We start from the raw sequence: 10,512 nt of genomic DNA, 5'->3' as shown, positions 1-10,512 counted from the left end.
GCCGCGGACAAGTCGGGACTTGCAGGCTCGCGCCGCGCCCCCTACCTCCGCGCGGGGGCTTTCCCTGCAGCCGGGGCGGGGCGGGCCCGGCGGGCCGCGGGGGGCGGGGGGCGCCCGGACGGCGGGACAGGCGGACACGCGCGCTGACACACTGACACACTGACTGGGCCCCGCAGGCACACACCCCCGGCGACGCGAGCGCACACTGCCCGACTGGCGCTCCAGGGTACACAAAGTCACGTGCTGCCGAGGCCACGGGGACGCACGGCCGCGGCCGCACACACGCGCGCCCTGGACAGGGGCGTGGACACACAAACTCACACGCGCGGACACAAATGCAGAGACGGGCTCGCTGGCAGGGTCGCTGACACTCGGACAGGGACACACGGGGGTGCTCAAACCCCCACCGCGATGATCACACTTGGACCCCCAAAGTGGTCGCCAACATTGCCACTGAGCAGGCACCCACAACACACATGGTGATGGACTCACACCTACACAGGCGGACGGCATCTCTGGAAATACGAACTTCCTGAGAGGTGCAGACACACAGACACAGACGCCTGTCACAGGGACACCTGGACACACAGCCTGATATAGATGACACCCCACGGGGACACACAAACACACCCACGCCAGCTCACAGCTGACACACGACAACTGTCAGAAATTGACCCTCACAGACATAGATCAAGTCAGACACACAAGAAACTGACCCTTGACACAATCACAAAGTCAGACCTGTGACAGGTTCCTGCTAACTGGCCCACTGACGGGACACACTCTGGAGCGTGCACACCTGGCCACACTTGCCACGAGTCTGCTGGGGGACCCAGGGCGAGAAGGAAGCCCCAGGCGCCTGGCACAGACATGCCCGGGCAGCCCCTGCGCTGACTCTCACCCCCTCGCTGGCTCTCAGTTCCCTTTCCTTTCTCGGTTTCCCATTGTCACTCCCCCTCTCTCATGTGGTGGCCTGGTGTCCTTTTCTCCCCCAGGGCCCTGGGGCTCTGTCTACCCAGCACCTTCCATTTCCTCTGTTGTCAAACCTCAAACCAAACCATGTCACCAGAGTGTGAGTGGCCTCTGAGTGCCCAGCGCTGGGCTGGCAGAGAAGGGCCGCCAGACCCGAGCAGAGGTGGGCTTGTCCGGGTTCTCACACTCAGCTCCCTCAGGGGCCAGATCCTTCAGTTTCCCGAGAGAATCAGGAAACGCAGATCTCACGTGAGATCTTGATTTTAAATATCGGGAACTAATTCAGACTCCCTCCCTCCTTCCCTTCCTTCCTTCCTTCATTCCCCCTTCCTTCCTTCCTTTCTTCCTTCCAGTGTTTTTCAAACTGCCGGTCAGGAGCCAACCACGCATTGTGAAAGGGCCCTTGTGGATCTTATTGTTTTTATTCTAGTTTATTGAGATATATTTGTATGCAATAGAATGCTCTCTTTTTAGGTGGATAGTTTGGTGAGCTGTGACAAAGGTACCTTATGGCACACCAGCACAGTCAAGATCCAGAACATTCCTATTGCCCCAAATACCTCCCCTGTGTCTCTTTATAGTCGGTCCCTTCTACCTGCAACTTTAGGGGCTCCTGACCAGACTTTTAAAAAAATACAAAATAGGATATCCTTTAAAAAAATGACAAAGTCAAAGGAAAATACGGTTTTGTGAAAATTTTGTTTATGGCGAGGACGTATCAGGCCACAAAGTGTATTTCTGGCTGTATGGAATGTAAAGGCGTTTGAGAAATGCCACTTTGGACATTTATTAAATGACAGCATGCATGGAAGTCACTGAGAGCTGTGTGTGACAGGGTGTAAGCACCAAGTAGATGTTAGTTATTGTCACTAGTATAACTAATTATTGTCACTGGGTGCTCAGTGTCCGACAGAGATGAAGTGGGAGAGAGGCAGGCCCCGGCCCTGGGCTAGCTCATGGTCCAACCTGTACCCTTACTCACCAGTCCATGCCCTCAAGCTGCCCAATCTATGACTGGACCCCAGGAGGCCAGATGTGCTGGAATGTTCTTCTGAGAAGAATATGAGTGTGATGAGGGACAGTAGGAATCTGGGTTGGTGGGTAGGGTTGGGAGAGAGGGGGAGAGGGCCAAGAGTCTACCAGGCCATGAGTGTTGTCTCCAGTCACGATCCTCCCCACAAGCTAGTTCAGATCCTGTTCCAGATTCTCGCATCCTATTGCTCCAGACCAGGGGTCTCCAAATTCAAGAACCATCAGTAAATAAATGAGAGAAAGGAGTCCAGTGTAAGACAACAGGGAGTGGTGGGGACTGTGGCTAACTGGAGAAAGCATGTTCCTTCTAGAGGCATACAAGTAAAAGTTAAAAACTGTGGGCAAAGAAAAAGAAAGTTTGTGGCTGACTCAATGGCTGCCTTTTTTTTTTCCCCCTCCACAAAGCCCCAGTACATCATTGCATATCTTAGTTGTAAGTCCTTCTAGTTCTCTTATGTGGGATGCCGCCTCAGCAAGGCTTGACCAACGGCATGTAGGTCCACTCCCTGGATCCGAACTGGCGAACCTTGGGCCACTGAAGAGGAGTGCACGAACTTAACCACTTGGCCACAGGGCCAGCCCCTCAAGGGCTGCCTTTTTGAGGCCCCCGGCCAGGGGCACGTGGAGGGAGAAGGCCCAACCTCCATCTTCCAGACTCCGTCTCCCCCCTCCACACACAGCCGGTCTCCTGAGGGACCGAGGGACTCCCTCCTCTAAGTTCCTGGAGGAGCATCTGGGCCTCCCTCGGACCCTGCCTCTGGTCCCTGCTCCCCTGGAGAGGGCACTAGGGGCCCTGAAGCTTTGCGGGTCACAGACATCTCTGAGAGAGGGTGAGAGATGGAGGTAAACTGAGATAGAGACAGAGAGAGACGAGATGACTCAGACAGGGGAGTGGAGCGAGTCAGAAAGAGACCAGGGACAGACCAGACGGGGAGAGTCCAGGGTTTCCTAACCTCCTCTCTGTTGGCATTTGGGGCCGGACGACTCCTTGTTGTGGGGGCTGTCTTGTGTTTTGTAGGGTGCCAGGAGCACCCCCTCCCTGGGTCACAATCAAAAATGTCTCCAGACATTGCCGATATGCCCTGGGGGAGGCAAAGTCACCTCCAGTTGAGGACACCAGCTGCGAGAAATCAGTCCGGGTCCCCACAGCTGCGGCCCGTGTCCCCAAAGCCTGCGTGCCGAGCTCACCGAAGAGCATGGGCTCTGGGTCTAGATGGCCTGAGTTAGAATCCCCAGCTCTGCCGCTTACTGGCTGTGTGACCTTGGGCAAGTCATGATGTCTCTGAGCCTCGGTTTCTTCCTCTGCGAGTTGGGACAGCGCAGGTCCCTTCCTCATAGAATTGTGCAGAGTAAGAAAGTCAGTAAAACAAAGCTCTGGGGCCTCGTGGGGGTTACCATCCTTACGACCCCCAGTGTGGGCATCTGTGGACTCTCCCAGAATCCAGACAAGGACTTCAAGCTAAGACCCTCAGGTGGAAGCAGGGGGTCTCAAACTGGCGGCCCGCGGACCAGCCACCGATGTGCTTTCCTTCTCCTTTTGAATATTAATTCTTCCCAAAGGGACACTCAGCACAGTGAAGCTCTCAGAATCGGGAGCCAGGCCACCTGGGCTCAAATGATGACCCTGAGCGAGCGGCTTCCCCTCTCCGTGCCTCAGTTTCCTCCTCTGTTCGAAGGACATCACCCTAGGACCCAAACTCTTGTGAAGATGAAACGAGTTCCTATTGGTAACGCACTTCGAACAGGGCCCGGCAGGCAGGAGGGGGGCCTCCCTGGGAAGCGCTGCTTAGAGAACAGAAACGTCCCAGCTCGTTTCCCGCAGATGCACAGCCTTCGCCAACGTGTGTGTGCCGTTCTGGGGAAGTCGGGTTCTCAGCACGAGGAGAGGGAGTTATTAACTTTTCACCGCAGGCCCCGAGTCCGGGAAGGGGAGGGGGGCCTCCCGGGTCCCCTCGGTGCGGCCGGCCCGCAGGCCCCGGGGGGCGGGGGGGGGGGCTGGACCGGAGCCGGGTGGGGGCTGGGCGGGGGCGCGGGCGTCCGCGGGGTCCGAGCGGCCGGCGCGTGTGAAGGTTACCGCTCCCCGGCGGGGCGGGGGCCGCGCGCTGTTGCTGGGGTCTGCGGGGCCTGCCTGCGCCCGCGCCCCCCCTCCTTCCCGGCCAGCCAGTGAGCGGTACCCGCCGCCGTTGCCAGGGGAAACTCGCCGCCCCGTTACCCAGCAACAAGCCTGGCCCAACCAGGCGCGAGGACCCCCAGGCCCCGCCCGCCACTGCCCACCGCGTGCCCAATGCCAGGCGGGCAGAGCCGGCCCGGCTCCCGGAGACGGCGAGCGCGCTCATTGGCCGCCGCCGCGCCCGCCCGCCCGGATCTGGGGGAGCCCTCGGCGCGGGGGGCGGGGAGTCGGGCCCCGGGGAGCTGCCCGGCGCACGGCCTGCAAGCCTGCGGCCGGCTGGGGTGAGGTCCGGGGCTGGCCACCGTCCCCCCCCCACCCCCCGTGCGCCCCGCCCCGCGCTCTCGGAAGAGGATGGGCACTTGAGATGGGCTGGAAACCGGGGCTGCGCGGGCCGGCCCTCCCCCCAGGAAGGCACGCTGGAGTTGGCCGTGTGAAAACGGGGACTAAGCGTTCCCCTCCCAGAAGGAGACCTGGGCGTCCTGACCCCATGAAGACAGGGGCTGGTTGTTCTCCCCAAATGGGATTCGGGCATCGTGGCTCTTGAAAATAGGGGCTGAGAGTCCACCCCCCCCCGAAAAAGACCCAGGCGTCCTGACCCCATAAAAATAGGGGTGCCCCTGCCCCTCCCCGAAGGACCCGGGCATGCCCCGTCCTGTGACAAGGAGGATATGTGCCCCCTCCCCCCAAGGGACGCTAGTTTCCCAGCTCCAGGAAACAAGGGCTGAGGGTGCCCCCAGAAGGGGACCCAGCCACGTGGGATCCTGTGAAAGTTAGTATTGAGCATTACCACCACCCACCCCACCCCCAGGAAATGGGGACTCAGGCCTTTGGACCCCCAGACCCTGAGATGCCTCCCCCGCAACAGTCACCAGACCCTCAGGTGTCTAATCCATCCAGATGACCACCTGCCCAGGCCCAGGGTGCAGACCTGCTGGCTCCCCTCCCCTCTGAGCCTTTCTCCCCAGGGTCCCGCTTGTGGATCTCCCAGGACTCAGGCACTTGACCTGGGTCGCTCCCTCTACTCTTTGGCACCCCCCCCCCCCCCCCCCCCCCACCCCACACCAGGGTCCCAGGCCTCACAGTGCCAAGGATCCCGGAGTCTAAGCCCCAAGTCTCTCAGACCCCGCCCTCCAGACCCCTGGCGAAGTGACCCAGCCCCTGTCAGGGGTGCACGGGGCCCCTTCCCTGTCCCGGCGCCCCGGGAATGCCCAGGACCGCAGTTCTGGAACATCTAGCCTCTCAGTGCCTTTGGTCAGCCACCAAAGATCCAGGACCGGGAGCCTCCAGTCTCCAGGGACCGTGATGTGAGCCCCAGGCCACTCCAGAGACGCTCAGATTCCTCAGTCCCCACCCCAGGGGGACCCAGGCAGCGCAGCCCCCAGCTCCAGACCCTGGTGAGCCCAGGTGCCGCTGCCCTAACCCCGGTACCTGGGCGGGGGTGGGGGGGGCGGAGTCGAGGATTACTCAGCCTCCAGAATGAGAGGATGACATCATCCTGGGGGGGGCTGACTAATGGCCGCGCTGGGGGGGGCGGGGAAGTTTACCCGGTAACAGCGCGGCTGCACAGCCCCGCCCCCCGGGAAGGGCCAGGAGGGGGAGGCATAAGCACACACACACACACACACACACACACACACAACACACAGATACACAAACGCACTCAGCACCCCCCTCCCCCAGCATCCCACATGCCTACATGTTATTGGGGCCAGGGCAGGGATGGGGGGGTGTGGGGTGCTCTGTCCGTCTGCCCCGGCAGTGTGCTGTGTGTCAGGGGGTGGCATATGAGGGTGGTGGTGTGCTGTGTGTGTGTGTGTGTGTGTCAGTGTGCTATTGTATGATGTTCGGGTGTGCCGCTGTGAGTGTGATGGTGTATCTATGTGTTGTTTGTGTCGGTTGTGCAATGTGGTATGCGTGGGTGGGATGGTGTGTCCATGTGAGTGTGTTTCTGTGACACGGGTCTGTATAGGTGTTAGGATGATGCGTGTTAGCAGAAACTTGTGAACGTGCTGTGTCATTGTGCTGTTGTGTTCATGTGGTTGTATGTATCAGTGTAATGCTGTGTGTCAAGCTGGCTGTGTCACTATGATGGTGTCGGTGCAATCTGTGTGTCAGTGGGATTATGTGTGTATGCCGTGATGGTTGTGAGTGTGTGCACACTGCTGCATGTCCATGGGGTTGTATGTGCTGCTGTGTATGTCAGTGGAATTGTGTTGTATTGTGTGTAATGGGTGTGTTGTGTGTCACTGTGAGAGTGTGTGCGCATGTGCTTGGCTGGGTGTCAGGGGGAAGATGCGCATGCATGTCACTGTTATTGTGTGTGTCTGGACAAGGCAGTGTATAGTGGAATTGTGTGTGTAACACTGTCATTGTGTCTGAAATGTTGTGTGTCTGTGGGACTGTGTGTTATTGAGCGTAGGTGCCTCCGTGCCATGCTGTGTGTCATTGTAAGTGTGTATCACTGTGGTGCGTTTGTCAGCGTGATGTTGTGTGTCCATGACATTGTATATATGTTCATGAGGTTGTGTCTCTGTGCAATATGTGTCACTGTGATTGTGTGTGTCCCTGTGACAGTGAGGATGTCAGGACCAACTGGTTGTGGGATTATGAGGGTGTCACTGTGATCATGTGTGTCACTGATATTGTGGGTTCTAGGGACTAAGTCGTGGAGACTGCATGCGCCTGGGCGATGCTGGGTGTCAGTGTGGTTGTGTGTTAGGGTCACGCTGTGTGTCATTGTGATTGCGGGTCTGGGCCGTGCCGTGTGTCCTGGGACTGTGTCTGTGTCTGTGTCCCTGAGATGGTGTGTGTGTGTGTGGGATGCTGTGTGCGGAGGTCACTGTGCTGGGGGGTGGGGTGTGTGTGGGGTTGGAGGGGGGCGACGCCGCGCGTCCCTGGGACGGTGGGTGTGCGTGAGCCGCGGTGACTGGGTGTCGCCGGCCTCGCTGGGGGCCGGGGGAGGAGGCGCGCGTCTGCAGCCCTCCTGCCCGAGAACAGCGGCGCCGCGCTCTGATTGGCTGCGGCCTCGCCAGTGAGCAGCGCCCGAATCCTGCGGTAACTCGGTAACTCGGGGGCCCGGCCGCCGCCCGCCCCGCCCTCCGCCCGCAGCCCCGCCCCGCCCGCGACCCCGGCGGCCCCTCCCCGCCTCCCCACCGCTCGGCCCCCTCCGCTGTGCTTCCCCATCTCTGCCTCTACTTCCCCATCTCCGCCGCTCCCAGGTCTCTCTCCCCCTGTGTCTCTATTTTTGTCTCTGTGCCCTACATGCCACCTGCGTCTCTCCCCATCTCTGTCTCCTCCATCTCTCTCTCCTGTCTCCATCTCTCTCCCTCCCTCTGACTTTCCTCTTCTCTCTGTCTCTATCTCCCCCTCCCCTGCCTCAGTTTCCCCATCTTTGTCTCCCCTCCCTCTTATCTCTGTCTCTCTCTCCCTCCCCTTACTCCCACGACCCTGCTCAGAATTCACTTTCCACTCTGCGCGGACAGCCAGGGGACCCTTGGCGACTTCCTCTTCGCCCCCCTCCCCGCAGGCCCGGGCTTCTGGCCGCGGGCCCCACGCAGGGCAGACTTCAGGAAGGACTTCCCACCCGGGTCCAGCGCCCCCGCTTTATCGCCGGGGGCCAGGCGGAGGCCGGGCGGCCCCGCGGCTTCCGGAGGCGCCCGGGCGGGATGAGCTCAGCGCGCGTTGGCTCGGGTTTCATCAGCCGCCCGCGCCGGGCTCGCCCCGGCCGCATCCCGCGCGCGGAGGGCCGATCGCCGGGCGCCTGCTGCCCCCGAGCGGCGAAGGCCGGAAGCGCGGGCGCCCCGAGAAAGGCCTCTTCGCCGCTCGCGATGTCACCGGGTCCCCAAGGCCGCAAAGACGAGCCCACTTAATCCTCGAGGTGGAGGCTGTTGTAAATCCCGTGCACGACGGGGAAACTGAGGGCAGAGAATTGAGTCGGCCGCCTGAGGTCACGCAGCCCTTCGGGATGCTCGGCCGCAGACTGTGATGTCTGGGGTCACTGATTCTTGCATTCATTCATTCATTGATTCATTCATTCAGCAAAGATGTCCCGAGGGCCTCCTCCGGGCCAGGCGCTGCTGGAGGCACTGGGGATGCAGGAGTGACTCCAACGCCCCCGAATCCCTGCCCTCGTGGGGCCGATACCCTGGTCTGGGGGAGACGGACAAGGAAGGACATGCGTCACAACAGGAAGTGGGTGTGGAAGTAGGAAAAGGAAGCAGGGAAGGGGGCTCGAGAGTGTGCACGGTGGTCTTATTCGCTAGCGTGACCAGGGAAGGTCTTCCTGAGGAACGGATAGTTGAGAAAAGGCCCAAAGATGCGAGGGAGCAAAGAGAGCCCCAGACAGAGGGAGAAGCAGGTGCAAAGGTCCTGAGGCCCGAGCGGGCGTGTCCCGGAGCGTGAGGAGCTACTGTGCGTTTGGAAGGGCTGGAAGGGGGTGAGCCAGCGGACAGGGCTGGGAGGTGAGGTCCCGGAGCGGGTTAGACGGCGGTGAGGACTTGAGAGCTTTGACTGAGTGAGGAGGGGGCCCCGGGCGGGTGTGAGCGGAGAGGCACGTGAGCGGACTTCGTTCTAACGGGCGCCCTCTGGTGGCCAAGTGGGACCAGGGAGCCCAGCGAGGAGGCGACGGGGATAAGGGGACAGGACCACGGGCCCAGAGAGGAGGCTGCGGGGTCAGATGGAAGGTGGAGCCGACGGGATTGGTGAGGATGTGAGGAAAGAGGGAGGTTTTGGCCTGAACAGCTGGAGGGATGAAGAAGCCGAGAGAATAATAATAATAAATAAATAAATAGTTCTCACATTCTGTGCACCTACCCTGCGCCCGGCCTCGTTAAATCCTCATGGCCATCCTGAGGGTGGGGGGCGGAGGTGGGAGACGGAGAGGGTTCTGGATTTATTTAGAAAGCAGGGTCCGCATGACGGGCTCCGTGGCTGGCTGTGGGTGCCCCGGCTGACAGCCTCGATAGCAAACACACATAGTGTGTGGCTGCCACTGTTCCCGGCACCTCGATCATATTATCTTTTTTAATCCTCACGACACGCTATCAGTGGCCCCATTTTACACGGGGGGAAACTGAGGCACAGAAAGCTTGCGTAGCTGGCCTCCGCACGATACCACTGAAAATCATATATCAGTTTATTATAGACGTGTTATCGGCTCCGGCAGTCAGGAAGAGCCCTCTGGGTTCAAATCCTGGCAGGGCATGTGACCTCGGGCAGCTCACAACATCTCTGGGCTTCGCTGTTGGGCTCCATCAAATGGAGAGGATGAGAGTACCGGCGGCTCGGGGCTTCTGGGACGAGTGGATGAGGTGACGCCCTGCCGTAACTAAGGGCGCCCGAGATGCAGAAAATGCTCTCTCGGTGTGAGTGCAGACTCTCTAAGGGCTGGGGACCCAGCGCTAGACAAGCCAAGGAGGGCCTTAAAGCAATCAGGAGAAAACAAACATCCCTTCAAGGGGCCTGCACGCTTTGAGTCGTGCGCAGCCTCCTCCAGGCAGGCCCCCCTGATTGCCTCCCTGCCTCTTCCCAGGCTCTGCAGAAGCTTAGCTTGTCTGTCCCTCGGCCTGTGCTGCGTGTGCCAGAGAATGTGACACCCTTTGCCTCCCATCAGGCCGGGCTGGGCCAGCCTCAGTCTCCCTTTCCACCTTACAGCTGGTGAATGAAGCCACCGTATTCCCTTCCTCCACCCGGGACGCCCCCATATTCACTTAGCTTGGCCCGCGTTGCACTCTGGTCTCTGCTCAAATGTCACCTCCTCAGAGAAGCCTTCCAAGACCATCTCTGGCCCCTCACCCTGCCTTTTTTTGCTCCAGAGCGCTCCTATTCCTTATTCATTTGTTTAGCTATTTATTATCTGTCTCCTTTTGGAGAAAGTGAGCTCCATGGCGGCGGAAGACATGCCTCCAGCACCGCTGTACATTCGAATCCCTATCTTACAGATCGAAAAACGAGAACGAGGCCCCGCACAAAATAGGTTTTCACGGTTCCAGGACTGTTTGTTGAATGAATGCTTGTCGGGCTTCTAAAGCGGCAGGGAGCGCGCCACACCGCCCCCTGGTGGCGAGCGGGAGACTCGCACGGCAAAAGTCAGCCCGGATGACCATCGCGTTTCCCCGCAGATCGTCACGCAGCCTGATCGTGCTGTACTAACGCTAGAACTGAGATCCCTTCCACCTATAAACGCAAAGTATTTTTGATGATTGTTTTTTGAACTTGCACATTTTATTTCCAAAATTCTTTAAAACATTTTATTATTATTATTTTTTTGGGTGAGGAAGATTGGCCCTGAGCTAACATCTGTACCCATCTTCCTCTATTTTGTATGTGGGACCCGGCGA

The sequence above is a fragment of the Equus quagga genome, chromosome 13 (assembly GCF_021613505.1).
Source record: "Equus quagga isolate Etosha38 chromosome 13, UCLA_HA_Equagga_1.0, whole genome shotgun sequence".
In the NCBI taxonomy this organism is placed as follows: domain Eukaryota; kingdom Metazoa; phylum Chordata; class Mammalia; order Perissodactyla; family Equidae; genus Equus; species Equus quagga.
This window is presented reverse-complemented; position numbering follows the sequence as displayed.